The sequence below is a fragment of the Mustela nigripes genome, chromosome 2, assembly GCF_022355385.1.
Source record: "Mustela nigripes isolate SB6536 chromosome 2, MUSNIG.SB6536, whole genome shotgun sequence".
Taxonomy (NCBI): domain Eukaryota; kingdom Metazoa; phylum Chordata; class Mammalia; order Carnivora; family Mustelidae; genus Mustela; species Mustela nigripes.
The window spans coordinates 156,260,383-156,285,925 of record NC_081558.1 but is presented as its reverse complement, the minus strand read 5'-3'; positions in this window follow the sequence as shown (position 1 = coordinate 156,285,925).

Sequence of the window (25,543 nt, the reverse complement as noted above, 5' to 3'; positions counted from 1 at the left end):
GAGTCTAGGGATAAGTAGACGAGGATCAAGTTATGCAAATAAATGTGAAAATGCAACAGTGAGAAGTGCCACCAGAGAAAATCTATTATGTTATTTGACCTGTTCAGCCGCATTCAAGGGTCTTCCCCCCAAAAAATCAATGCTTAGGCCAAGATCTAAATCGTGTCTCAGTGTAAAAGCATATCAGTGTAAAAAGAAGGAAAGGTAGAGGATATGTCACAGGAAAATGCCTTATGATGACAGGAAATGACATGAGTATATGAGCTAAAGAAAACAGGTGTGTCTGGATACCAGAAAGTAAAGAAGAGCCTTTAAGAGATGAGACTGAAGATACTGATAGGGACCTGACTATGTAAGACTCTTTTGGCCTAGTTAAGAAGTTCCATTATTCTAAGAGCCAGGAAAATAATGAATGGGACCTTCGTAGCATGATTAGGTCTACTTACCAATCACTTTTCATGTGAGAAAGGAAAGAGATGAGGCATATTTTTTTTAGAATCAGGCTGTGTAGAGAATTAAAAAGTGATATAATAGCTTTATTATTTTTCTGGATTCTGCTGTCGACTGCTAAACCTAACTTTCCTTGAATGTCTCATTTCTGTAGAACATTATCATGGGACTAGCTGAGATGGTGCTGGGGAAACAATCAGAAGCTATTGTTCTGATTGTTTGTTTCCACATTATTTCTGTTACTGAAATAGATTTAGACAGCTGAAGGACAGTCTTAGGTCCCACAAGATTCCCAGAAAGCAGACTCATAGCTCTGCCAGGTGGGAGGAAAAACAGCTGTATGTTCTCCAGGAATATTCTTTGATAAGATTGCCTAATACTTGTCCATATGTCCAAAAGAGAGAACAGGAAAGTCCCAAATTATTCTGGTAATTCATTCTGGGCCATTATGCTAGATCAGTATTTTCTCCCATTTTTAATTAAATGCATATCTCTTCACTATTCCTGAGAAAGCATACAAATTCCATGAGAGATTCCCATTCCTGCTAACTAGCATCTGACAACCTCATAGCCGTCATTTAAGAAATGATTCCTTACCATATTGAGCACCAGGAGTCCCACAAACATTCTGGTTTAGTATGTCCCTTGTTCTTATGTAGTGAGTGTTAGGGCATCCTATCAGTAACCCTGACCCCCAGTTTCCTCCCACCCTGACACTGTGGTAATCTTACATTAGTAAAACAAGGAAGGGTTGTATGGGATATTCCACTGATACTTATATCTTCAGGCTTCCCAATCCCTGTTTCCGAAGGCAACACCAACCGAACCATTTAGTAGGTGGTATTACATCTTAATGTTTCAGATAGTAAAAGTCATCAGACTTTTACCCAGCTCTGGCTTTCTTTAGTGGAAATATAAAGATTTCAGACACATCAGACTCCCAATAAATATCCAAGAAGAATTCCATTCATCTTGTTCTATGACTAAACCCACTGATTAACCTGTCTTTTAAGAGTTCCCAGACCCAATTCCAGTGTGTGGCCCTCCTTAACACCAAGCAATCCTTGGACACCCTACTGGGGTCCCAGAATTCAGCTCAAATCTGACACTATCTAGCTGGAGATAGCATCAGATTCCAAAGGTTAAGAGTTCAGTTCTATAAGATTGTCCACTCTCCACCCACTACAGATGCAAGTTGCAAGCCCCAGGCTGTTACCTGTGCTTCTGACCAACTGGCTATAGATTTGAGGTTCCAACAATCTCCTCCTTCGAGTCTTTTAATTAGCTAGAGTGGCTTACATAACTCAGGAAAACACTTGGGTTTACCAGATTATTAAAGCACATGATAAAGGATATGCTTTGAATAGTCAGAAGAAGAGATACATACAGTATGGGAAAAGGGCAGGCTATTCTCCAATCTCTATAGGATCACCAACCCAGAAGTTCTCCACACTCAGTACTTTTAGGTTTTATGGAGGCTTCACTGTATAGTCATAATTGACAAGTCATTGGCCATTAGCTAATTCAATTTCCAGCCCCTCTCTGGTCCTTTAATCAAGTGGTTGGTCCTCCAGTTTTAGCACTTGGGTGGGGTCCAAAAGTCATCCTCATTAACATAATGAAAGATACCTTTAGTGCCCTGATAACAGGAATTTCCAACAGTTTCAGGAGCTGTGAGCTAGGAACCTTGGAGAGGACCATATAGGTAAGAAAAATACATAAAATGTCACCTACATGACCAAATGTATATTTCTTATAAATTATAATACTGTAATGTTTCAAGGTCGGCAATGCTGAACTTGATAGTAGGGAACAGGCACAGGAACAAAAGATAAGATAGGAAGAGTAAGATGGGGTCAGGAGAGGAAATAGATGGTTTCTGACCCTTAGAAAGCTTTGTAGCCTGAGCAATGACAATAGTTTTAAATTAATCCTTCATTTCTCCGTGTGCCCCACAAAATCAGAGTACCTGCCACTGTAACTAAAATTGTTACCTCACAAAATAAACAGTTTTATAATGGAAAAGAACACCAGGCTATTTGAATAGCTTCAGAAGGCTGCAGTGGTAGCACCCCACCCTTCTCCTTGAAACACACCACCACCCAGCAACAAAAATAGAGCATTTGATTACTCTGTGCAGGAATACCCTTTCACCCCCTTTTGGGGAAAAAAAAAAAAGGATAGAATATAGGGGAACCACATGAGTATAAATGGCAATGTTTTGCTACTGCTACAAGAGGTTTGCACAGTTTTCTGTCCCTCCAAACAAAGCTAATGGATTTTATTTGTTTACAGATAGCCTACACAGTATATTCATCACCTTTTTTCTCTTATTATTCTTTCCTCTCTTTGCAATTTTTATTAAAATGAGAATAGAATGGTTAGTGACTGCGATCATTAGCTTGCACAAGCTGGCTTATGAAACAGATTGTTAGTGCCATAAACACAGGCCGAGGAATTCTATCATCCAGTCCCTGATGTGGCATGTCAATTCTCAGGGAATGGCTTATCCTAAATAGTGTTTGCAGTTATTCATAAATATATAATGACCATGATCCTTAAGTAAACTTCATCCAAATCACTCAATTCAGCACTAGTAATGATTGTACACTAGTAAAAAGCAATGAAAGGCAGCTGCTCTACACTGTTTATAATATTAGCCATTATTCAAATACTGTGTCATTCACCTTCCACAGCTAAAAGGTTCTCCAGAATTAGGAAGAATTAATTCACTGCTAGAAATTTTGAAATTTCAAAGGTTAAATGAGAAGATAAAATAGTAGTATCAGGAAAATGGAATGAATAATGAAAAGCAAAACACATTAGGCATTAGGTGAACAACAGAGTTTCCTCTAAGAATTTATAGAGGTTATGAAGGAAATAGGAAAGGAATATATTAAGAGGGTACTCTATTTAGTTACCTCACAGAATTAAAAATGAATAAATGGAAATGCATAATTTATGCTTACATAGACTCAGCATTGAAATGATAGCATTTCCCACTAAATTAATCTATAAAATTAGTGCAATCTCAATCCAAGTACCAAGATGATCTCAAATTTTATATGGAAAATGAACACAGGTAGAAATTTAGGGTAGGGGTGCCTGGGTGGGCTAAGTCATTAAGTGGCTACCTTCAGCTCAGGCTATGATTCTAGGGTCCTGGGATCAAGCCCCCTCATCAGGCTCCCTGCTCCGGGGATCCTGCTTCTCCCTCTCCCTTGCTTGCTGTTCCCCCTGCTGTGCTCTCTCTCTCTCTCTCTCTCTCTCCCTCTGTGTGTGTGTGTGTATGTGTGTGTGTGTGTGTCAAATAGGCAAATAAAATCTTTTAAAAAAGGAGAGAGAAAGAAAAGAAAAGTTAGGATAACTATAAAAAATGACAATGAAGGGAATCTGACACCACTAAATATTAAAACATATTAAGCACTAATATTTAAAATAGTTTGTACTGGCTCTGATTATCGGAAGAACAATGGAAAGAGAAATCATATGCAGAGATAAATGGTTACAGGGATTTACTACAGATAAAGATGAACAAAAAGGTTAAATTATATAGCAATGTTGTTGGGACAACTGGCTAGAGGCTTAAAAAAATAGATCACTTTCTTGTATCTCACATGAAGATAAATCCTATATGGAAATCCATAAATATATATAAACAGAAGAAGAATGATATTACATAAGGACAAAAGGAAAGTATGTCCTTTTTTCCCCTGAGAGTCCTGAGGTTGAGAATTAAAACCAAAAAATTATTTAAAAAATGAAAAATTTCTATAAAATTTTAAAACTCCTATCCACTCTCCAAGTTGTCTTAAACTAAGTCACAAACAAGTGACAACTGGGAAAACCTTGCCTAGCTCATATAATCTTCTAGGGACTAATACTTCTAAATTAAAACAACTGTATGGATAAAATCTTCAAACTAGGGCGCCTGGGTGGCTCAGTGGGTTAAGCCGCTGCCTTCGGCTCAGCTCATGATCTCAGGGTCCTGGGATCGAGTCCCGCATTGGGCTCTCTGCTCAGCAGGGAGCCTGCTTCCCTCTCTCTCTGCCTGCCTCTCCGACTACTTGTGATTTCTCTCTGTCAAATAAATAAATAAAATCTTTTAAAAAAATAAAAAAAAAATCTTCAAACTATTCAGTAAGAGAATGAGAAAATGACATGACCAAACAATGCACAGAAACACAAAACACCCATGCTCAATTAATATAAGAAAGTATTCAAACTCACTCATAATTAAAGAAATTGAACCTAATTTTTTTTTACATCTAAATGGTAAAAATTTTAAATGTTGGTATCATCTAATGCTGCAGGGAACTATATTGAAACATTAGACATATCTTGGTGGAGGTTTAAATTGATGCTCTCTGTATAGCCTTTGGCAATATCTATAAAAATGTAAATCTACCTATCTTTTGACCTGACATTTGGACTTCTAGATATTTATTCAACAGAGATATTCACCAGTTTGGCAAAATATATGTATTAAGAGGTCCGCTGTAACCTCGTGGTAGCAAAACAAAACAACAAACCATACCAACAAAGCAAAACAAAAGCTAGAAGTAATCTATATCCATAAAAATAAAGTGAGTAAATCACTATGCTGTGATTAAAATGAATGAAATAAATTTATTTATAAAGTAAACTTAATGTCTTAGCTGCGATGTTGTGTGAAAAATACCAACTTACACAGCGCTGCATATATATATATATATATATATATATATATATATATAGTTCAATCCCATTTCTGCTTTTTTTCTCTTAGAAATATAAATTACTTATGAGCCTGCACAGTTAAAGGAAGGCTAAACACAACTTCTTTCAGCTCATACAATATCCTTGATATCGAAGGTGGGAATACAAACTGGGGTAGCCACTCTAGAAAACAGTATGGAGGTTCCTCAGAAAGTTAAAAATAGAACTACCCTCTGATCAAGCAATTGCACTACTAGGTATTACCCAAAAGATACAAAAATAGTGATTTGAAGGGGCACATGCAGTCCGATGTTTATACACCCAAGAGGGGCGGGGTCCTTTTCCTCTGATGTTTGGAAGCCTCCAGTTGCCTCCAATTTATAATCTAAACTTTAAGGCCAACTAGTTATTTCTACTCCCATTTTTCCAAATCTAACTTATTTGGCTACAAGTATACCCGGTTGAAGGCTCCTAACTGCCCATTTTTCTTTCTTTCTTTCTTTAATGTTGCCAGGGATAAATGAGAACACAATAGTACAAGCAAGTAGACTGAGTGAATTATTTATATCAGAAAACATGAGTGTTATGGATCAATAGATGTTATGTAATGGAAAAGATGTCTAAACAAAAGCTTATAAATAACTGCAGCTTTAAGTACCCAGGTATGAAGATAAAAAATAAAATCTATCGATTCTATCGATACTGTCATCCTGCTTAGTTTTTCTATACAGTTCAGTTAATTCCTAAAAGACAAATGTGTCAAAGGTGAAAGATTCCAAGAGGGACACTACTTTCAAGCAAATTTTGCTGGCATCTTTCTTTAGTGTTACAAAAAAAAAAAAAAAAAAAAAAAGACTCATGTAAAACTGTAGGGGTGAGTCCATCCTCTATGCCTAGGTCAATCCAAATGAGGGGAATGGAATAAAGGGGATTTGAACCATTTTCTATAGGATGCTACTTATTCTCATCTCTGTGCTGTATCTTTGCCATTTTCCTATTGGGTCTTTCCAGGAGACATAAATTTGTCATAAACTTGTAGGTTCTGAAATACACAGGTTCTGAAATTTACAAATTTGCCTACTTATCTGCACAAGTCACCAAAACCCTCAAACCTTATTCCTCTCTTGAGTAAACTGTAAAGCCTATGTCTTAGGTTTGTTGAAGGAATTAAATGATAGGAAGGATGTAAGATGCTCAGAATATGCTCTTTTTAAATATTTGTTCTTCCAATCATGTTTAATTTGTTAAAAGCTTTATTTATTCATTTGAGAGAGAGAGCAAGAGCATGGGGGGTGGGCAGGGGGGCGGGAAGGGAATCTCAAGCAGTCTCCCCCACTGAGCACAGAGCCTGATACAGGGCTTGGTCCCAGGACCTCAAAGTCATGATCTGAGCAGAAATCAAGAGTCAGATGCTTGACTGACCAAGCCACCCAGACCCCTCTCCAGTCATCTGTTTAAAAATCACTACCTAATACAGGGTTGGTCCCATGTCTTTTAGTACTACATCTAGCACTTATATCAATACCAAACCATGTCAATGGCATAACCTTCGACTTTGCATCCCTTTGTGCTGTTAGGATTCTGTTGGGTCCTGCTTATCTGCCATAATATTGTAAAGAATTACAGTGCACTGGCTGTACACACTCTTGGTTTCCTCTTACCAGTGTCTAGTACATGCACACACTACAATTGCCCAATGAATGTTGTTGCTTTAGCTCTCTGACAGCTGGAGAGATGCAGTACTTTCAGGTTACAATATTTACTGCCTGCATTACACAACTGAGTAACTAGTTAACCAGCCATCCAAGGAAGAAAATAACAGGCTGATCAGAACTTATGGTAACAGTTCCTGTGGGTCGATTTCAGGATTCACCTTCTCACTAGTGTGTTAGCTCTTTCTCTTAGGAGATACACTCTGTGGCTACATGTCATAATTCCCTTTCAGTATACTGGCTGTGCTACAAATGGATGCAGTAAGCAAGGAAGAAGCTACTTACTTTCTCAACTTGGTAAATATCATACAAGAAGTGCCACCTTTGCTAGGAGATGTATAACAAAACAATCATAGGATGCTTGCAGGATAAATAGAGGTCTCATTAGTTGGATGTTAAAGAAACTAACCTGTTTAGAGCCATGGAGGTAAACAAAAGAAAAATCACTGAATTAGGCCCATACTTAATTTAATTTATGCTAAGTTAATTCCAGTTAATAAAAGAGATGAAGTACTACTTTTCCTTAAGGAAAAAGCCCAAGCTGATTTTTTTAAGGAACTCTGACTCCTCATAAATAACCATGTCAAGGAAGTAAATGGAATCACAAAACTGGTACTTAAAACCACATCTAAATTTTTCTGCTGCTGTTTTTTGTTTGTTTGCATTACTTTTCCTGTTGCAGGCTCCAGATTGACTACATAAGAAAGAATTTCAAGATGCCGTCTGGTTAGAACTGAGGTTTTATCTTGCAGATTTCTGAGAACAAGCACCTGGTTTGGGCATTGCGGTGACCGGTCCAGAAACATTCTGATGGATAGAATACTACCATGGTCATTTCCACCTGCTAGAAAAAATGGGGTGGATACAGACTTTCACATGGAAAGCTTATAACTGTTACTCTAAATGGTCAAAGTGGCAGCAGATAACCCTTGATTTGCTTTGGATCAAAGTCTTTTACAATATAACTAAGTTTTCTCATCTATAAAACTGAATTAGACAAAATCAATTCTGATATCCTGCAATTCTCTTATCACTAAAAATTCTTCAGTGTCTAACAACTGGTAAGATTTTGTGGAACTAAATTCTCATACTGGAAACTCTTTCCAGCCAAAAGACTCTGTGGCAAAGCCTATGTCGAGGGGTAAATGGCACATAGCCAAGCATCCAGCACGGAGGGGAAGTACCTGCTTAGTAGGGATAGGTCAGGGTTTCACACCAAGCTCCACCACTCTACCTGGGTGTGTGCCCTTGGACAAGTCCCTCCACCTTGCGAAGCCCCGGTTCCATCATATATAAAATGGGAGACAATGATGCCTATCTCATGGGTCGTTGGATCTGGCAAGTCATTAGGTAGTGAATGTTAGTTGTTGCCATTATTAAGAAGCCAAGAAAAATAAGTGCTGAGGCAACTGGAGAAGTAAAACCCATATTTTAGGGACCAGAAAAGGCCTCTCTGAGTTAGTATCATATTTACATAGAATGGTTCACCCAAGTATAAGCAGCTGCACATTTAGAGGGTGCTTCTACTATGAAAGCATCCATTTAATACTTGGTAATTAGCAGCAAGGTTATTGCAATAGCATTCCTCTAGAAAGAGCCTTCACGCCTGCATTTCTGAAAAATAAATAAATAACGAAACTGTGTGTCTGATTAAAACTCTTATCACTTCACACAACAGACACCAGTTTGATTTCTCCTTTTAACTTCAGTGAGGTCACACTCCTGTGTTTGTGACATAGCAGCAGGTTGCCATGGAGATGATAGCTTTATCAGCAACTCTGCTTTGCAATGACTTCACAGCAAGGTTACCAAGAAGCAGATGGGCTGTGAAGGAGACAAACCCCCTTGTCTAAACACAAATAGCATTGATAATTAATTAGCTGAAGCAGCAGGGGAAATTATGAAAATGTGTGAAAGGTAAAAGTATTTCTATTTATTACAGATTTGATAGTTCTATTCCTCTTGCAGAGAAAAATCACATCTCTCCCCCTTTGGGAATATTGCATGGTCTACTGAATAAATGTACCTCTAACTGGTTTGAGTATGCTGAGTTTCACTTTCTAGACCCCTTGATTTCTTGGTTAAAGTAGCAAAATAAGTTATCTTTTGTGACAGTCCAAAAAAGAGACTGGTAAGCAAAACAACTTCAGATTAGGATAATTAAAGGATCGCAGGAGCAACATATTTAGAGTTCTGAAGGTTGTATTTGAATGTACTGATCCTCTGTTTGAAAATGCCTCTTCTGCTGATACAGGTCTTTTTTTTATTTGTCTACGGCTCTAATAACAAACCTACAGTCACACACAGACTGGGTGACTTCCTCACAGTTCCACAGGATACAAGTCGAAGACAAAGGTCTGGTTCCTTCTGGGGCCTCTCTCCTGGACTTGCGGCCGGTACCTTCTCCCTGTGTCTTCACATGGTTTTCCCTTTGGGCATACATGTTCTTGGTGTTTCCTTGTGTGTCCTAACTTCCTTTTCTTAGGAGGATACCAGTCAGATTGGATTAGGAGCCCCCTAACAGCCTCCTTTCCACTTAGTCGCCTCTTTAAAAGCCCGCCTCTCATGACAGTCATGTTCTGAAGTACCTGGAGTTAAGACTTCAATGTAGAAGGTCACAATTCAGCCCATACCAGTCCTACTTTATCATTTGGGTAACACAATTGGATAGCATTGTATACGAAGTCTTTCCTAACCAGATCTGCACCTCTCTTACAGAATTGGCCTTCCGATTATTATTACTACATTACTTATATTATTACTTATACTACTATAAGCAGCACACAGCGGAAACACATTGGATTACTAGAAGTTCCGCAAATAATCCAAGAGTAGAGATGTTCTATCTTTGCCACCTTTCTTCATCTTCCTTGGAAACTTCTGCCTACCCTCTTTTCAGAGAACACCTCCTCTCTGACCCGTTTCCTAACTACTGCCCCCCCCCCCCCGCGGGAGACTCAACAATCCTGTCTTCCTCTACTTTGCACACAGCTTATGGGAGTGCTTCACATAGGTCTCATAGTATGCTGATATGGGTGTATTTCTCCCAGGAAATGGTGAAAGCAGAGAAAGTGGTGAAAGGCAGGCTCACATTCTTATTTGTGCTTCTATCACCATATTTAACTCCGTGCACAGAGCTTTGAAATGTTTTCTGGATGTTTGGAAATAAAGCACCGAAAAGCTGGAAGCATGAGAGGGAGGGGGGGAGGGAGCAAGGAAGGAAGGAAATATTTCTTTAAAAAAGTATAAAGTAAAACCAAACCAAACCAACAAACCAAGCCAACAAACAAAAAACACAAACCTATCTTGAGAACCGATAAAAGGCATGAATAGATAGATGTGTGGAAGCGTTTTCTCACAAATACCGGTAATCTATGTATCTGGGCTCTTTGAAGAACATATTTTGACTGGACTTAAAACTCTTGATCCGTCATCTAGGCACCAGCTGGGCTGATGGCTCTACCACAGAGGGTTTGAGACTCACTTCTTCCTCCCATGACAGGCACCGAAGAGTGCACCAGTCACAAGAAGAGCTGTCCCTGCCACCAGTGACAGGGAATAAACTCTGTTTTCCACCTGTCTATCCATAGCTCCTACTGTGAACAGAGACAAGAAATAGGAGCCGCTTCTCCTTGTGTGCTCATACTCCCAATGCTGCAGAGGCATTATCTCCAGGACCATTGAGTATTTGAAGTAGAGAAAATGCTGGAGTCAGTCTTGTTCCCCTGCCCCAACAACTGGAGTACAGGACCTCTGCTATACCTATGTGGTCTGGTATGTTAAGTGGCAGGTAGTGTTTTGACAAGCCGATGAGGGCTCTTCTTAAAATGTCCTATACACATGGATTAGAAAAAGACCATTTTGACAAAATCAGCCCCAAGTACAGATTTCAACGCATAAAGCAAATTCCTGATACTCAATCCCTAGGTCTTGTACCTTGCCACTTGCAAGGAAATTGGCGCAATGTACCATCCTCATTTTGTGTTTTTCTTGACTGTCCTTTATCGCTCAGGCATACACTGCTTAAAGACATTTTCCCTCACATTTTTTCTGCCCTAGCTCAAATATATCATTTATAATATATGTTAGTGGCTGCATATAGTTGACCTACAATAAATGTTAACTGAATAGCCGATTAAAATACTGCTTCTCCCATTATTCTTGCATTCATTGTGATCTTGTTTCTGAAGATATAGCTAATTTCAGGTGTCATTCAATTGATGGAATTTGGGAAGGGGTATAAATACCCTCCGATGTTCCTGAAATTACATCATGTATCTTTAGCTTAGTTCTACATAGCAGCCAAGAATCTGCAACCACAGGATCATAGAGCTTTAGCTATAAAAATGACTTTGAAGATATGCATTCTTGACCAGGTACTCTGAAAATCTATGTCCTTGATATCTATCTATCTATCCACTCACACATATGTATTTTACTGATCTCGTATTCATCTAAGAGAAGACTACATAGTTTAACATATTTTAGTTAAAAACCCTCTTTACTTTGAGTAACATCCTCTTTACTTTGAGTTGGAATATGAACTCTGAGTAAACACTTATTATCACAAACATCTGAAACTATAATTGATAGCTCTGTCTTCAAACAGTTAAAAATAGGAGGCAATTTACAAATTACTTGATTAATACAGTATTTATGGCATGAAAATACTTCCAAAAATGGGACCTTGATTAAAAACAAAAACAAAAAACAAAAAACCCATGGAGGCCTTGGTGGTTCAGTCAGTTAAGCATCTGCCTTCTGCTCAGATCATGACCGTAGGGTCCTGGGATCCAGTCCCACATCTGACCCTCTGATGAGCAGGCAGTCTGCTTTTTCCTCTCCCTTCCCTCTCAAATAAGTAAATAAAACCTTAAAAAAAATCTGCAAATACTCGGTAATGAAAGGTTAAAACCATATTCTAGTTCAAAACTTAATGTTTAGTAAGTACTTGCTATATTTGAGTTACTGAGTTAATATCATTTAGTTTTCCCATCTCAAAACAAAACAAAACAAATCTTGAAGAACAGAATTATTATTTTCTCCACCCTACTAGTAAAAAAGACTTAACACTTGGCCTAAAGAGGCTATGTGACTTTAGTAGATGCCATGGTAGTCTAAATTACTTTAATTATTTTTAGAAGATTTTATTTATTTATTTGACGGACAAAGATCACAAGTAGGCAGAGAGGCAGGCAGAGAGAGAGAGAGGAGGAAGCAAGTTCCCTGCTGAGCAGAGAGCCTGATATGGGGCTCGAATCCAGGACCTTGGGAACATGACCTGAGCTGAAGGCAGAGGCCTTAACCCTCTGAACCACCCACGTGCCCCTGAATTATTCTAATTTTTCATCTAGTTGATGTATATTCCTACTACTTCATGCTCTTTGTCTCTTTGTTTTATAACTGTGTTTTAAGGAGAATGAATATATTATCTATCCCTTCTGTTTATATAGAGTGCTCACTTGCTAAGTAAAGTGTCTCATGAAAGTGCTTTTTTCCTTTGAAAGTAAAGTCAGCAGGACATAGCTCTCAGAGTAGGACTCTGGCCCCTTTCACCCTCTCATCTGGAACATGCTCTGTCTGCCTTCCTGATAGAAGGCATCAAGGGGGGGAATGATGTACAATTACTTGTCTGGTGGGGTTTCAGATTATGTGAATAACCATCTGTAAGAAGAGTGTAGCCATCTATTCTTTCCTCCATCAATAGATGATAAGAACTTTGGGAAGTGAGAACTTTGAGATGGCTTAAAATGAATGACTTAGAGATCAAATGATTTACGTTCACTATCTGATTTTCCCTGAGAAAATGACTAATTTCCCAAGCCTGCAAACAAAGACAATGAAATAAACAACAAATTTTAAAGATAAAGCGAAAAACATTCCAGAATCCCAAAGGATATGTTCAGTGTGAGCCAACCGTCACATCTTTAACCCGTCCATCTGGGGGTATGCGTCAGAAAAAGGAGGATACAAACCCAAACCACATCTAACCTGTTAACTGGGTAATCTGGTTTTCATGTATATGTAAACCAGCAAGGCACCCTCGCCTGTTTCTGTGTGTAAGCATTGAGTCTGGGAATTAACCCTGTTACCTTAAGCAATCAAATGGGCTTGCTGGAGCTTCACTCAAAGCCACCTCAGAGGGGGCACTGTGCTGACAACCTATACTGGCCTAACATTGAAGTATGAGGATGGCTGTCGGGAAGATGTGGGCTTTCTCCTCAAAAATATCTTTATGTATATTACTAATTGGACAGCTTAGGAAAACAAGGTTGTTGGAGGGATCACTGAAATAGTATTCAATAAGTGTTCTTAGGAGATGCAAAGGAATATGAAAAAAAAAAATAGAGACTTACCAAAAGATAATAGACAGCATATGGAATATAACAAAGATTATTTTGGTCACAGAGAAAAGCACCTGCTTCTTCTTTCAGGATATAAACCCAAATCTGATGTCTCAAGGGAGATCTGGAATATCTCCCCAGAAGCCCCTCCTTCCATTCCTCTCACAGAGGTCATTCCGTTGATAATGATTGATCTCCATTATAGGTGTATGCTGAAATGTATTGTATTTTTGTGGCTGAAATGCAAGAAGATACTGAGGGTCCCAGTAAGCAGGGATACACCGAGCTCTGTCCTACCTCGTACTAGTGTTCTTCACTGAGTGATACCTTTGTTGCCTCCTTGTTCTTGTTTGGGATAGGAAGAAGGGCAGGAGAAACAAAGTTAGCAACAATCTTTGCTTTCTGTATTGATTTCTCCACCTTAATTCAAACAATGCTCATGAAATTTCCCTGTCCCTATCTTATGCCAGGATTCTAGAATGTCAAAAAGTCTTTGGAGGAATGCTTAGTAGACAAGTGTAGTTTTATCTTCTTTGAACATGGAGAAGTAAAGTGCATGATGTCGCCCCCTTCCTTGTTATTTCCACAGGAATGTACGAATCCTCTTCTCTACCTCCTTGATGATTGTGCTCATTAATAAAGCACTGATATTAAAGGGATTAGTATCAAGGTTTGTTTTTGGTTTTTTGTTTGTTTATTTGTTTTGTTTTCTTTTGGTATGTAGGGGGAGACAAGTACTTTATATTTTCTTGTTCTGAATTCTTCATACATGTCTCTTATCACTATTTTTTTTAAGCTTTCCTGGATTGTAGTTGATATACAAAAAGATCATGCATATTTGATGTATACAACTTGATGAATTTGGAGACATGTATATACCTGTATAATCATTACCATGATTATAATCATTACCATGATTATACATGCCTCCAAAACCTTCCTGCTGACTTTTTGTCATTGTTGTTTTGTGTATGATAAGAACATTTAATATGAGTATCTGTTTTTTCTTTAAACCACATCATCTCTGCCTTATCCTTATTCTCCTACTCACTCCCACTCTTATCAAATCAAGGCATAGACTAATTCTCCTTCATTACATAGAGTAATTACCTCTCTCTCTCTCTCTATCTTCTATCCAAATAGCAGTAAGTACCAGCTCACAATCTGTCTCTTTTAAATAATACTCAATACATCAAGATTTGGTAACAAGAATTTTGATGATACCTTACCATTCATTTATCCATCCTTACATTTAACAAACACTTATTCAGTGTATACTCTATGTCAAGTACCTACACTATGCTCTAGTATCATGGTGGGCTCTGTCTCTTAAAGTCAGAGAGAAAGACTCAGAGATAAATATAAGATGAAGTTCTTGCCCTCAACATATTTTACAGAAACAGAATTTTATGCGTAGAAGGATAACATTCAAAATAGAAACTCATTTCTTTAGCCTGGTCACTCTTCTTTACCAGGCAAGTTATCGAAGTGACCAACATCAGGCACAGTAACTGGTACTCTTTTTTGGATTGCTCCCTTCTCCATTATATCCTTTAAAATACATCTTCAACTCCACCTCTTTGTGAACATTCTCCAATCCTACACATTCCTCATTTCCATCTTCTTTTTATTGAGTTTCCTCTTCACAGATTTTCACTATTAACCACAGAACTGCCATCCTCGAGTTTCTGGAGTCTAACACTGGACCCTTCCCCTTCCCCCTCACCACTAAGAGTGATAATTTAAATCTAAATGGCACAACTTCTCTCCTCTCTTTCCATCTTTCTTTCTCCATTTTTGCACAGTTCTTTAGTGTGCCTTGCAAAGAAGAACATTAAGACGATATAAAAATAAAATTATAGGGCAGAACATACCAATCACTGTCAAAATTCCTTTAAGTTGTTAGTAAGTGTTTTACAAAGGACTGTTTCTTAGTTGCATAAGAAAACATATGCTTTGAGATCTTTGAGCAATATGGCTTTCCAGGTATGTGAGTTTATAGGATCTAAAGTCTTTAGAGCTTTAATCTACTTTTACCAACAGTTTTGGACCAATATGACTCTGAATCATTCTCTATCTGGCCAAGGTGAGTCAGTAAACCTGCCAGGCAAGAGAAGAGAGCTGGTGCCCTAGTTCACTGTTGTCTCCTCCTGCTGTGAATCATTTATGTTCATCCATGTAGCTGTCCCCCTTACTCCACTTCTGGTGGAGGCCAGGAGAGAGAGGAAGAAGATTATGTGGTTCCTTAGTCACTTTTTAGAAAAGACAAAGTAAGTAATACAAGTAGGCTGGTTTAGAGCCTTTCTACTCCAAATGGGCTCCGCAGATACAGTATCTGCATCACCTAATGATTTGCTAGAAATTTACAATGTCAAGTCCCACTCAAGATGTGTTGCATTAGAGCCTACATTTTAACAAAATCCCCAGTGATTCACAGACATGCTAATGTTGAAATAAAAGAGAAGCACTGGCCTAGTAGGTGCTTCCTTTTATTGACAAAGGACAAGAAAGGAAGTTGTGTACAAATTAGGGTAAAGAAACTCTCCCCTGGGAACACAAGGGGAAAAAAGAGTAGAAAACAAAGACGTGTGTGTGTGTGTGTGTGTGTGTGTGTGTGTGTGTGTGTTTTGTGCATGCAAAAGAGAAAGAGGAGATGAAAGGACAGACAGACAGACACAAACCCCCTTGTCTTTTCAGTCCACTCTGGATCTCAGCTGCTAGGAGTTACTTTTAGGTGACTGATGGACATATCTCAGGTCTGTATTCTACTGAGATGTTCACAGGATGTCCTAAGTAACAAGGAAATAATCCTTAACTTTCTTCCTTAACCCAAACATGAGGCTTGATGAAATGCAAGGGTTAGGAGCTCAATGAAAGAAGTTGTCCTTACAATTTTTTGAAGCAGGAATCCAGAAGTGCTATTTTTCCAGAAGTGGCACAGGTTCCCTTGATCATTTGGGCATTCTTCTTGTGGCATCATCAAACACAGAACTGTTGATTTTCAGGGTTAGAGGGAACCATAAGGGACAGTCCATTTTCTTATCTGACATTGACATCCCTGCCACAGTACAGCTAATCGTTGCCCACCTGATGCTTGGATGGAATAAATGAAAGAAAACTCAAAATCCATGCTTACATGCCATTGAGCATTCAATGACTTTACAACTATGTTGCTCATTATTTGAGAATATAAAATTCTGCTGATGACATGTAACGCCCTCTTCTCAGTCTGGCATGTTTGCCTCATAAACAGTTAAGCTTTAGAGTAGTGATGCTGGGAGGGGGAAAGGCCCTTCATAAACAAATCTGTTTGCCTAAGTATAAAAATATATAGTACTCATAAAAATGGTAATAAGAGCCCAGGCTGAAAAAGACACATTTCTCACACTAATAACATAATAATAGGAATAATAATAATACCCTCCAAGATTTACCATTCCAGAGAAAATAATATTTGCTATTAATATTATTATTATTAAGTTACCACTAATAATAATGATAGGCTACTTGCTAAGACACTGGGCCTTCAATGTAACTTAGTAAACGTGCTTAGAAAGAGCTCCCCTGGAGACTCCCCCCCCCCCCCCAATTAATAAAGAAGACTGACAGATCTTCTCACAGCCTACTGCCAGGTACCAATTCATTGCCTCCCTTTAATAGCTATTTAATTTGCTTTCCTGTAGTAATCATGTCGTGCAAATTGTTGGCCTCCGCCACTCAGTGACAAGGCAGACGTCATCTCAGTAGGCTGAGTGGCACTGCCCACCCGTCCTACTCCCATCCTCTCCCCAGCCTTTTTCCTCTTTCCTGCCCTCCTCCTGCCTGTAACCCAGACAGAGACCTGGTCTCTCCTCTTGGGGAAGCCATCCAATGTCAATGAGAGAGGGAATCAGTAAGACCTCTACAGTACCCACTGAGGGAAGAAAGAAACACTCCTTTGTGGTGTCTTATGACCTCTCTCCGTGCTCAAAGAAAGCTCATAAGCTCACATTCTGAATTAGCATGGCCTCATTACAGACACAATTGCAGAAATATTTAATTTTTGGGAAAGAATAATTAAAATTATTTGAGGGAGATACTTTCAAGACTCTCTGCAAAACCCCCAAAGAACCCCCCCCCCCCCGGCCCTTCATGGTGCTAATAGTTGACTTCAGCTGCCTCCAGAAAAAAATATTTTAAGATTTTACTTATTTATATGTGTGTGTGTGTGAGAGAGAGAGAGAGAGCGAGAGCACAAGCCTGGGGAGGAGGGACAGAGAGAGAGGGAGGAGTAGACTCCCCACTCAGAAAGCAGGACTCCTTCCCAGGATCCTGGGATCATGACCTGAGCCAAAGGCACAGTATTAACTGACTGACCGAGCCATGCAGGCACCCCCAGGAACATTCTGTATTAAGTTTACATAGGAACCTTCATGGAGATCTGAAATGTAGAACTCTTTATCCGCTTGGAAGTAACTTGAAATTTCCCTGTCAGTACTAAGAATGCTGGTTTTATCAATGGGAAATATGTCAATAAAGAGAAGACAGAGGCAGGGCATTAGGACTGTAGGGAGGTGTCCAGCCACTCAATCAGTTCTGCAACTCGGAAGCGGACTGTATTGGAGAAAATCAGGGCCTAATGAAGAGTTTTGCTCATATAGATTTGGGACTTAAAGATCGCAGCGTTAGCAAGTACTTCTGAAACACGCTCAATATCAAACTAATAGTGATTATCTAAACGAGATACATTAAGAGGGGAATGTTCATGGAATCGAATAGTAAATACTTCAAGATGATGCTCAATTACTAAAACACAACTTGTCTTTAGAGTGACCGTTAGGTGCTTGACATCAATATGGGGACCAAGCAAGTTCATTTTGGAGATGGGGGAACTCTTTATGGAGAAAGGAGAAAAAAAAAAGAAATACAAATGTGAGAGTTCTGCAAAAGACCAACCAACCAACAAGCAAACAAAAATCAAAAACAAACAAAAAATGTAAACATACAGACGCTACAAAGCCAAAAAGGGTTGCTGTTCCTGACTGGCAGAAAACCCTATTCTCACTGTCACCATCCTAACTCACACCAGCATATTTTCTCACTGGGACTAATGCACTGGTCCACTAATAAGCTCACTGGCTCCAGTCTTGTACCCCAAGAGCCAGAGCACTTTTCCTGAATGAAAAACCAACTCAGGTCATCACCATCCCACTCCCTCCCACACCAGCTTATCCATTCCTTCCCTGAATACTTATTTAGCCTCAACTAGACACTGAGGGTACAGAAAGAAAGCAGCATGAGCTTGATTCCTCGAGGATCCTGCAGTTAGGGATCAAAACCCAGTTTCTTGATGTAGCATACAAGGTTGGCACATTCCAGAACCTTGTTCATCTTTCCAGCCTCCTGTAACACTTGCCTTTGCCTTCCACATCCCACTCTCAGGCTCATACTCTCATTTCTAGTTCACTCTGTTAGCACTTCCACACTTTCCCTTCCCTCTACTACCCTTCCCTTTGCTTCCCTGCCCTGTCCAGCCCTTCCTTACCCCTAGCTAATTGCTGCTACTCTCCAGAACACCCTTTATCACCCTCTGTTTTCTTTCTGTGTATCTGTTACCTCCATGAGACTGAGAGCTTCCTCAGAGAGACCCAGTGTCGTTCACTGGCACATAACTCCAGCACAAGCAAAGAACCTGATTTATGTTGGCGCTCAGCAATCATCAGTTAGATGAATGATTTACAGTTGGACCTTATATGGATGGTTTCTTTGGGACTGAGAGAAACAGATTCCAAACTGTGGCTGAGGACAGGGGCTTTGCTGGGCTCATGACCATCTTCAGTTTGGTGAACACCAGGCACCCAATAAATATTTGTTGAGTGAATGAACAAAAAAATAAATTCAACCAAAACTGGCAAGTCCACATAGAAGGCAAGTGTGATCAGAACTGAAACTGGGCGTTAAGCATCTTTCTGAAGAGTAGAAATCTAGAATGTTCTCACAGGGAGTTAATCGTCTTATAAACATATCAGTTTTCAAATTCTTTTTGTATATTCCAATTTTCCTTCTCGTGGCACAGTGTAGACACTGGAGTTGAAATTGTGAGACCCTTTTCACTTCTACATCTGAATTATGAAATGCCACATTCACCGGCCTCTACCAGAAGCAAGGCAACATTAATATTAATGTTTGGAAGGGCCTGCAGTGTGGCAGTGGGGTGATTTAAAGGGGAGAATAATCAGGGACTGCATCTTAGTAAATAAATCCAAGGCCCAATTTGTTTAGTCTTTCACCCACATTTTAAAAGGGAAATTAATATTCTTTTTAAAAAGCAAATCAATACACACTCTGAACTGCTGACTTGGTAGGTTTAAAACGGAAATGTTCCTCCCATTCCCAGCAGCCTCCCAGCTAATCTCCCTTTTCCCACTCTCTCTCTAACCTATTCCAACACACAGAGCTATGACGACACTCTCCAAATAACAGTCACGAAGCATTCATTAAGTTCTTGCCAACACACACCCAGTACCACCTGGTTTTTGTGGGGACACAGGTGATGAAAGACCTGCCTTTGTCTTCAAGGGGTTTATAATACAGATGGGGAGAGGAAGCTCTCTTAGATCACACATCCAAAGAAAAACAACAACAAATGTGTTCTAAGATACTGCGTTAACAACTATTTTGGACATCTAATTTTTACCCTTGTGAATTTTCATGATTCTCCCATTACCCCCCACTCTACCCCCAGTGTAGAGGAATGAGACACTCTTATGTCTAAAATCTCACTGGACCCACACAAGATCCCTGAGAAGTTTACAATAACTATTTTACAGATGAAGAATTAAGGTGCAGTTAAATGACCATTAAAGAGCCTACATCTGGGAAACAGCAAAACTAGTATTTAGAGTTTAGTTCTGCCTCATGATAAACTTCAACTCTTTCCACCATGCTCTCTCTTCAGTAGTTGTCATCATTCTCTTTGGCCTCACTCTACTGTTTCTCCTTATATTCTAACACCTCTATTCTGTGGAGACCAAGTTGATCTACTTGGCATCTCTGGAACACACTGCGCCAAACCATGGTTTCATGTCTTCGGTTGTCCACCGTCCATCATGAAAAACTTATAAGGTGTCAGCCCTACACACAATTCAGTGCGTAGTGTCTCAAGCAAACCACTTCACATTCAAATTCTGATGATTTCTCTGATATGAGGAGTTTGAGAGGCAGGGCAGGGGTTCATGGGGGGAAGGGAGGGAAAAAAATGAAACAGATGGGACCAGGGATGGAGACAAATCCTGAGACTTCATTTCACAAAACAAATTGAGGGTTTCTGGGGGGTGGGGTGGTAGGGATAGGATGGTTGGGTTATGGACATTGGGGAGGGTATGGGTTATGGTGAGTGCTGTGAAATGTGTAGGCCTGATGATTCACAGACCTGTATCCCTGAAGTAAATAATACATTATATGTTACTAAAATAAAATTTTAAAAAGAAGATTAAATAATGAAAACTATTTAATGGTAGATATAGAATTAAATTGTGTATACTTTATTTCATTATTGTTTGGCAGGGGAGGACAGGGAAAGAGAGAATCTCAAGCGGACTCCCTGATGAGCGAGAGCCCAATGTAGGGCTCAATCTCACAACCCTGAGATCGCGACCTGAGCCAAAATCAAGAGTCAGATGCTTAACCAACTGAGTCCCCCAGGAACCCCAAATTGTGTATATTTTGGTACAATCCTCTCATTTAACATACAGAAAAACTGAAGCCTGAAAAAGGTGAACTAGCTTGTCCAAGTGCACACATCCAGTGGGAGGAACTGTTCTAGAAGAGTTTATTTTTGCTTTTGTCTCATGAGCAGTTTCTGACTGTGCTAACTCATTTAATCCACAAATGGTCTTTCATGCTCAAATCACAAAGAGCAGGTTTCAAACAGTCCTGGTCCACTCATTTGCCCCATTTAATCCATCCCTCCCTTGGTAAAAATGCTGGTATGTTGTAAACCCAAATAAGCTTTCTCATATGGGTTTTAAGATTTATTCTAGCTTTTAAATCATTTCAAAGGTTATACGGAGAAATACAGGTCCCCCCTCCACACACACACACACACACACACACATGAAATAAATGTTTTAACCATGAGTGAAAAATAGAGTTTAACTCATTTCAGTAAACATGGTTCTGGCACCATATGCTAGATGTTGGAGATAATAAGGCTGAGAGAACAACACTGTCCCTGTATTCTTAGGCTAGTTCACCAAGTTTCACACCTCACCTTGGGAATTCTCTTTTCTTTAATTAGTTTAGGTTAGTAAGACCAAAATAAACATTTACTACTTGAAAATCAACATTTTTTGTCTAATTATAGAAAGAAATAAAGAATGAGGTAAGACATCAGTAATACAAAGGTTCCAAGTTTCTAGGAGCTCCTTTAGCAAAATAATTATTTCATAAATTTAAGCCTTCTAGTTCCCCATCATTTTTGCTCTCAAATAAAATTCTTGCACTGAATATTAACCAAAGTTGCAACACTGTGTATCAGTTGAAAATACATATATGCACTGTGGATTATTTATATCCCAGAATATGTTGTATACAATGAGATATTGTCACAGAGTGTTTGGGATCTCAGTGCTAGGTTTTTGTCATTCTTCAGTGTAGGTACATAATAATATAATTAACACCATCACAAATATATACATGTATTTTAGTCCTTACAGATCCCATGCTAAGAATTCTATATAAATTATCTTGTGTGATCCTTACGTATAAATAGGCATTATTTTTTTTCTTTTTTTCTCAGTTTTTATTTTAATTCCAGTTAGTTAACATACAGTGTTATATTAGTTTCCAGCGTAAGTCGTAGTCCCATACATCACCCTGTGCTCATCACAAGGGCGCCCCTTCATCCCCATCACCTTTTTAATGCATCCCCCCACTGTAAACAGACATTATTATCTCCACTCTATAGATGAGGCGGTTGAGACCTTGGCTCTCTACACGTGTCCAAAGTCATGTGGTTTGTACATGCTAGAACTGGAATTTGAACCCAGATCTGCCTGACCAGGTTTTATGCATCTTTCTAGCCCCCGGGAGCTTTTTTGCCGAAAATAAGTGTTCAAAAAGTTCTGTTTAACCGTGGAATGCTAAAAAGGTAGAAAAGCAACAAAAATGCTATCCTGTGAAATAAACTCCTATAAAAGCCTAGCAGGCAGACTGAAAGAGCTGTTAAAACAGAATCCCTTGCGATTAGACCTATATAGATTTGTGACAGACCCTGAAGTAGTTTTGCAGAAACTGCACCAAACACACAGCAGTGTATTCTGAAGGGGTTTTGAACACATTTTGATTTCTACAGAAGAGAAAATAGAATTCTTAGTCATAATTCATCTACTAATGCAATCCCAGTTTCTCCACTACTGAAATTTTAGGGGCAAAAAGAATAATGAAAGCGTCACAGAGACCCCTGTACAAGACTTCTGGCCTTTGACAGAGATGAAATGACATTGTTTAATAATGGAACTGGAATGCTAAATATTATAGACCCCATGTACAGTGCTCCCAAGCCAGAGTGTGCCTTCAGAAGATGTCTGGCTCAACAATCTTAATACTCCCATCCCTGTCACCAGTATGCTTAACACATGCGTACACGCATGCACATTCACACGCGCACACACAGACACACACACACCCCGCTCTGATGTGGAAATTTTCAGAGCCATATAAAGGGATTCACTGTGCTATACTTTTGCTTTTCTTTTCTTTCTTTCTTTTTTTTTAAGATTTTATTTATTTATTTGACAGACATCACAAGTAGGCAGAGAGGCAGGCAGAGAGAGAGGAGGAAGAGGACCCCCTGCCGAGCAGAAAGCCCGATGTAGGGTTTGATCCCAGGATCCCAGGATTATGACCTGAGCTGAAGGCAGGGGCTTTAACCCACTGAGCCACCCAGGCACCCCAATTTTTGCTTTTCAAAGTGTGATCTTATAGACCAGCAGTATCAGTATCACCTGGCAGGTTATTAGAAATTCAGATGCTTAGCCCCTAACCCAAATCTAGTGAATCCCAGAATCTGCTTTTTAACAGGATTCCCAGTAACTCGAAGTCAGTCAAGTTTGGAAAGCAGTGGTTTATAAGGGGATCTGGCAGGGTTCTTCATGTGGGGATTAAAAAGTAGATTAGGATGTACTACTGATAGGAAGATCTGCAATCATTTCATCCACTTGATTTTACTGCTGCTCTGCAGTCTAGGTGAATGAGAAGACTGAGGTACGGCTCTGCAACTTTCTTTCATGTGCTGTGGTGATGCAAGTGCCAAGAAATTTTGGTAGTGATGGTGGGTTCACACATGATGCTCAAGTCTTCCATTTTGTGTCATTAAATTATGTTCATTGCATTTTTTTAAAAGATTTTATTTATCCATTTGAGACAGAGAGAGAAAGAGAGTAAGCACAAGGTGGAGGGGGGCGGGGGCAGGAAGAGGGAGAGGGAGAAGCAGACTCACCACTGAGCAAGGAACCCAAAATGGGGCTTGATCCCAAGACCCCAAGATCATGACCTGAGCTGAAAGCAGACGCTTAACTGACTGAGCCACCCAGATCCCCCCACTGCATCCTTTAAGATGCTTACCTTCTCGGGGTGCCTTGGTGGCTTAATCAATTAAGCACCAGACTCTTGATTTTGGTTCAGGTAATGATCTATGTTGTGAGATCGAACCCTGCACTGGGTTCTGCACTGGTCATCGAGCCTGCTTAAGATTCTCTCTCTCCCTCTCCCTCCGCCCCTCCCCCCTCTAAAAAAACCAACAACAAAAAAAGATGCTCACTTTCTCTAGGAAGGTATTTCTGATTCAACCTCCTTTTTTTTTTTTTTTTTTTTTTTTAAGATTCCACTTATTTATTTGTGAGAGAAAGAGAGGTAAGAGAGAGCGCACAAGTAGGGAGGAAAGGGAGAAGCAGGTTTCCGGCTGAGCAGGGAGCCCGATGTGGCCTTGATCATGACCTGAGCCAAAGGCAGATGCTTAACTGACTGAGCCACCCAGCCGCCCCTCCACCTCCCTTCTGAAGACTTTTTCATATCTACATCTAAGTACCAATTAATTCAAGCTATAGTGTTACGGTATGTTTATATAGTTTCTATTGCTTTGTATTTATCTCCTCGACATGATAGAACCCTTCAAAGTCAGGAGCATTGTAATCTACTCTTATTTCGTCCCAAAGGGGAAGAGAAGTGGCCTGGAGAAAAATAGGTATTAAAAGAGAATTTAGAACTGAGTCTACATTGGCCTTCATTTCTTGGTGTTTGTTTTTGGTTTTCCTGGGGGGAGGGGGAAAGTATTCTTGGATTGCCCGTAATTACATGAGGATTCCTAACTTTTGCTCCTGATAGAAAATAAAACTATGTGAAGTAGAGTCATGGTTGAAAATGGAAGAGAAGCAATGCTCTATTCCACTGAGCCAAGCAGGTTTGCAGTCCCTCCTCACATCAGTGCTGGAGCCTGGTCTGTGGACATGACCACAGCTGTGTAAATCCTGGAGCGGCGACAGGAGACTGGGAGCTATGTTTGCTTCCCGTGGCTTTTGTTTCTTTTAGGCACCCACCTTACGAGTTTCACTTTGCAATGCTAGGAGCAGAGATAAGACATTCAAAGTGGAATTCACTCAGAACCACAGCATTTCTCCTCATTTTTAGGTCACAATCAAAATTGGGTTTTAATGTGAAATTTGCCTTAGGCTCGGCAGATGGTTCCCAAACATCACAGGCATCAGTTTGCCTTCTGTACACTGATGTGGTTATAAGGGAGTATTAAACTGCAAGGGAACTCATACACTGTCCAAATCTGCCCTTCTCTCCCTCGCCGGCTCCTCCGAGTTTTCTTTTATATCATTTGCTGCTGTAAGACATGCCTTGCCGCAGTCAGCCCGTGCCAGTCACACATGTGTATAATGTGAGGTGAGTGTGGGTGGGAAGAGAAGGGGGAAACATTTCTATGCTAGACTTATCAGAGCATATGCTGCTTTTTCTCCTTCTTTAAAAAAAAAAATCCCTTCAAAATTTGGGGTGAAAAGGTAAGCACATTGGATAGTGGATTTATTTACTCTGATGCTATCTCTGATAAGTCTCATCTTTAAATCATCCTGTGGCAGTGCTTCCAACCTTCCTGGACATCAATATTAATGTTCCCAGCTCCTGGCAGTAGCTCGTAGAGGTAGCATTTCATAATTCAGATGTAAAAATTAAAAGCCAAGTGCTAGAGGGTGTACACAGTAGCAGAACGCACCCATTCAGTTGCTGATTGAAAGCCCTTCAGAAAGCCAGCCTTTCCCACCTCCCCCTTAGCAAGGAAATGCAAAGTTACCAGGT